At 40.7% G+C, this 5,848-nt stretch overlaps 1 pseudogene; it reads left to right on the top strand.

Moving 5' to 3' along the window:
- Positions 1-237: 237 nt before the first annotated feature.
- LOC115070340 overlaps positions 238-5,848 on the top strand; it is an 11,509-nt pseudogene continuing 5,898 nt past the window's right edge.

The raw sequence follows: 5,848 nt of genomic DNA on the forward strand, positions 1-5,848 counted from the left end.
ATGCAATAGAGGGCCAGGAACACAAAAGGTCACAAGTGGCCAAAACATAGAGAATAAGAATGTACAGAGTGTGGGTCCTTGGACAGGATTCCGATATTAAATTCTACTCACTCAGGGCTCAGGGACCATTGTGGAAGAGGGAGCAGAAAGATTATAAGAGTCAGGGAGGAGGTGCATGAACATTTGCAAATAGAGTCCTATAGGCTCCTGGGACTCTTCCCATATGATCCTACAACAATGGTGCCAGCATGCAAAGACCCATTCAAACACAAGGACACAAAAACCCAGCCCAGAACTGTGGAGTTGGATAACAGGTGAAGAATTATTATTAGTCGAGGAATTATTGGCAGCCGATTACTGCTAGGTGAGGAAGAGCTGATTTTTTTTTAAATATTTTATTTATTATTTTTATTTTATGTGTATGCATGTATTGCCTGCATGTAGGTAGATGCACCCATGTCATGCAATGCAGAGGACAGAAGAGATTGTTGGATCCCCTGGAACTGGAGTTATGGGGACAGTTGTTAGCTGCCGTGTGGGTGCTGGGATTTGAACCCGGGTCTTCTGCAAGAAAATCAGTGTTCTTATCTGCTGAGTCATCTCTCCAGCCCCCAGAGCTGATCTTAAAGGGAGAGACTCTAGAGAGGCTGACTAGACCTCAGTGGATGAACTTGCACTGAGGGACGTCTAGGAACACTAACTTGACATGATAGGCCTTAACATAAATGACAGAATGCATGAATTCCAGTGGCTGGGGTTATGAGAGGTTGCCAGTGGGGAGGGGGATATAAAGATGATTAAGATGTTCTGTATGAAATACACAAAAATTCAATTAAAAAATTATAAATAAAAAGAAAGTCATAAAGGCCATGCTCCTATTTAGGATCTCAAAAAAAAAAATCCCAGCTTTCCTTCAGGAAAGATCCTTTATTCTATGCTGTGTCCTTTAGCTCTTGAGTTCAATACTTGATGATGGCTTTCTAAGAGACACAGCTACACCTCAATGTGCACCTTCCTTTTATATCTATTTTGTTTTGGCCTGGAACAAACTGTGTAGACCAGGCTGGACTCTATCTCACAAAGATCTTCCTGCCTCTGCCTCCTGAGTACTGGGATTAAAGGCATGGGCCACCATGCCTGGTATGAATATTTCTTTAATTAGATGGCAGATTAGCTAGACAGGGATCACAGACTTAAATGTTAGACATGAAAAACTTTTTATAAGAAAATATAAAAGAAAAATAGCTAAGATCTTGGTTGGGTTATACAAAGCTTTCTTAGGACAGTTTCTCTCATACACACAACACTAGAAAAGAAAGTACTGATAAATTGAACCTTGTCAAAATTCAGTGTCTCTGCTCTTTAATGTTGCTTTTTGGAAAGTGGAGAAAGATAAGGCGCAGACTGGAGAAAATATTTGCGAAGAGTAGTTGATACATTTGATACATGTCCATATTTATACACATATATATCTTTTGACTCAATATTAATAAAACCCCCAAGTTTAAAAAATATAAGAAAAGATCTGAATATGCACTTCATCACTGAGGACATACCCAGGGCAAACAAGCGTATGAGATATGCCTAATGTCATTTGTCAGAGAGAAATGTACATTTAAACCATAATGGACACCACTACATACTGATAGAATAGCTAAAATTAAATTTAGAAGACTAATAATACCACATTCTGGTAAAGATGTACAGCAACCTGAATGTTGTGGTTGGAGAGTAAAAATGCAAAAATAACCATTTTGGAGAGAAAAGCTATATATTTTTTATAAATATATATTTACAGTATGTCTTAGCAAAATTATGCAGCTTAAGAGCTAGACCAGGTTTCCATAGTAAATCTTAGAAAAAAAATCCCTTGTAATTCTGCCAGATGGAAGGGAAAAGGCATCAGTTTGCAAAATTCATAGCACTCTGCTGTTAATGAGTTTAGCTTTCAGGAAAAATTTAACAAGCGCCTAACCTGTTCTGATATTATGAGAACTAACTGACAAGGGGAAGCGGAAATGCCAACCCTGGCTTACTCTAGTCACCCTGTACCAACTAAGTGAGGAGGAAAAACTTAGAAACACTTGTGAAGTTCACAGTCCGCAAGCATAACGTAAACAGAAGACAGACCTAATCCGAGGACTACCAGGGAGCCTCTCTCTCCTTCCCACGTCAGTGAGGGTCCTACTTTCAGTAGTTCTTTTTGCACAGTATGCCATGTTCAGCTCTCAAGAAAAAAATTACAAAGCAGAACAGAGGCAAATACACCATGTGAAGAAAAAGAGCAAGTATCGCACTCAGATGTAGCAGGCATGTTGAAATTGCCAGATGGGGCACTTAAAACAGCTATGAACATGACAAGGGTTTTATTTTTTTAATATTATTTTTTATTTCTTTTTAGAAGAAGCATATCATTACACCTTTAATATGTTCAATAACAGTTTCCAGAGCAAAGATACAGCTCTTTCAAAAGTGGCTATAAAATTTTTAGGTTCACTGTTGAATTAATACAATATTGAACTCAGTATAAGCCCTGTAAGACGTAAAATTGAATGAGTTTTTACCTTTAAAAAAGATCTCCATTGCCAGGCAGGCGTGGTGGTGCACGCCTTTAATCCCAGCATTTGGGAGGCAGAGGCAGGCAGATCTCTGCGAGTTCAAGGCCAGCCTGGTCTACATAGTGAGTTCCAGGACAGCCAGGGCTACAGGGAGACCCTGTCTCAAAAAGACCGAAAATGAGGAACCTAGGGGATAAGGAGAAAGAAGAAACTCAACAGAGGTAGGACTCCATTGCCCGTGGTGGTGCACGCCTTTAATCCCAGCATTTGGGAGGCAGAGGCAGGCAGATCTCTGCGAGTTCAAGGCCAGCCTGGTCTACATAGTGAGTTCCAGGACAGCCAGGGCTACAGGGAGACGGGAGACCCAGAAGAAACAACAAAAAATTAACCATGAGAATCACCTAGCATGTTCTTTTCGTGAATGAAGGAATTTCATTTTATTTTTCCTGACAAAACCAAGAGACCCTCCCAGTGTCAGAGCAAGTCAGTGCCAGGGACAGCCCATTTCATGAGAATTGCCAGATGCCTCTGGCTACACACACACTGGGAAGTACAGAAAGCTGGTAGTCTCCCCATGCGAGTCCTGCAGTAAGAGACCAAACACTGTGCTGCAGGCTGATTGTTCTTTGTTCTATGTCTTTTGAAAATTGTACCTGCTAGGGAGCATGTCTTCCAAGAGTAATAAAATAACACTTTTGTAAATCCCAGGCTGTTTAAAGAAAGGCTTTTTTGTTGTTTTTGTTGTTTCAGACAGGGTCTCCCTATAGCCCCAACTGGCCCAGAACTTGCTATGTAGACCGGGCTGGCTTTACTCTCACAGAGATCATTTGCCTCAGCCTCCTGAGTGCTGAAATTAAAGACATATGCCACCTCACCTGGCTAAGGAAAGGCTTTTGTAGGGGGTAGGGTTTCAGCAGGCACACTTGTAGAAGCAGATTAGTTTAAAAAGAAACCGTTTGGGGATGGAGTGGCAGATACATGCTGCCTGGCTCAGTCCCCAACATGAACAGAAAAGTATTTATCTATTTTAGCCTGTTTTATGAGTCTTATAAATTTGCCTAGAATGCCATTGAACCACTTAAGTGGTTTTTGTTCCTGGGATTGAGTCAGGGCCTCATTCATGTTGCGTGTCCATGCTATACCCAGAGCTGTACTTTATCTACCTCCTGAGGGCTAAGGTTTAAAGGCAGGCTCCACCCCAAATAGCTGTTTTAACTTTTTTTTATTTTCTGTGTATGAGTGTTTTGCTTACACATATTTAAGTGCACCATGTGTGCAGTGCCTGTGGAGGCCAGAAGAGAGTGTCCAATACCTTGGAACTAGAGCTACAGACTATGGTTAGCTGCCATGTAGGTGCTAGGAACTGAATCCAGGTCCTCTACAAGAGCAGCCAGTGCTCTTAACCACTGAGCCATCTCTCCAGCCCCAATACTACCAGCTTTTTAATTTTTAAGATTTGTTTTCAAATATTTTAGTGTATCTGTGTGTGTGTATGTGTGTGTGTGTGTGTGTGTGTGTGTATGCATGTGTTGCTGGGGGATGGTGACGCACACGTGTCAAAGAGGACAACTTGTAGGAATCTGTCCTCCCCTTCCATGATATGGAATCAAACTCAGACTGTCAGGCTTGGTGGCAAGTGCCTTTACCAGCTGAGCCATTTCACCAGTCTATGTTTTTCTTTCTCTGTGGTACTGGGTACTGAGCCCAGTGCCTTGTGCACACTGCCCTTGTCACTGAACCACACCCCCAGGCCCCAGAGCCACATTTTTAAATAACTGATTTCCATCCTGAATCCTGAAAGGGTTATTTTGTTTTGTTTGAGTGCCTCATCTCCATGCTGCTGAGTCACTTGACCACATCTTTGGTGGCTTAAGAATGAAGTGCTCATGGAATTCACATGATTTAATACAGTTATACAATATTGAACTCAATATAAGCCCTGTAAGACATAAAAAAAAACACAAAAAAAACTCACAAAAGATCTCCACTTCATTTTAAAATATACTCTTTCTTACAGAAAGACTCACCATTTTTGCTCCTAACACTGAGATGTTGGTGCATGCAATGACAAGAGTTTTAATGGGTCAAGTGGGGAACGTGCACAAACAGATGAGTAAGGTAAACAGAGATGGAAATCCTAAAAAAGAAATGATAGTGATCAAAAACACTGCCATAGAAATGAAGAATGACTTTGATGGGTTTATTAGTAACAGGACATGACTGGAGAAAGAAGCCCTGGATTTCCGAACATTTCAATAAAAATTTCCAGAACTGAGAAACAACGAGAATAAAAGATTGCACAATAAAAGCTAAAACAGGGCTAGAGAACTGGCTCAGAGGTCAAGAGCAGTGGCTGTTCCTGCAGAGGACCAGGTTTACTTCCCAGCACCCACGTGGTGGCTAACAACCATCCGTAACTCCAGTTCCAGGGGATCTGACACTCTCTTCTCTCTGAGGACATTGCATGCATATGATGTACCTCATACATGCAGACAATACATTCATTCATACACATAAAATAAAAATCAATCAACCAAACCGAACCAACAAAACAGAACAGGGTATCCAAGGACAACTCTAACAGATATAAATACATGTAATAGGGGCATCAGAAGGAGGGTAAAGAGAGAAGGGAAGAAATGATCAAAACAATGGCTGAGCTCCCCAAAGTAATGTCAGACTTTAACTGAAACAGAAGAGTTCAAGAATTCAGAGAGCACCAAGCAAAACAAACAGCAAAAGCATATTATTTTCAAGCTATAGAAAATCAAAGAAAAAGGAAAAATTCTGAAAGAGGACAGTGAGAAAAACACCTTTTTACAGAGAAAAGAAGATAAGTATCATATCTGATTTCTCAGGAGTTGTTCAAGACAGTGGAGCAACATATTTAAATTTCAAAGAGATGAAAAGACTGTACTTAGAATTCTGTATCCTGTAATATTATTCTTCAAAAGTGAAAAGAAAACAGCCAGGTATGGTGATATATCTCTGTAATCTCAGCACGCAAGAAGCTGTCTCAAGAGGATCACAAATTTGAGACCAGCATGGGCTATACAGCTAAACCCTATCTGAAAAATGTGTTTCCTTTAGACAACTTTACCCAACAAGAGCAGAATACACGTTCTTCTCCAGCTTGCCTGGAAAACTCACCATGAGACAACATTGTAGGATATAAAACACATTCTAAAAATTGTATTTAAAAAATTATTTATGTTCATGAGAGAAGGAGAGGAAAGAGAGGGAAGGAAGGAGGGAGGGAGGGAGGGAGGGAGGGAAGGAGGGAAGGAGGG

The sequence above is a fragment of the Nannospalax galili genome, unplaced genomic scaffold, assembly GCF_000622305.1.
Source record: "Nannospalax galili isolate Female #2095 unplaced genomic scaffold, S.galili_v1.0 scaffold235, whole genome shotgun sequence".
NCBI lineage: Eukaryota > Metazoa > Chordata > Mammalia > Rodentia > Spalacidae > Nannospalax > Nannospalax galili.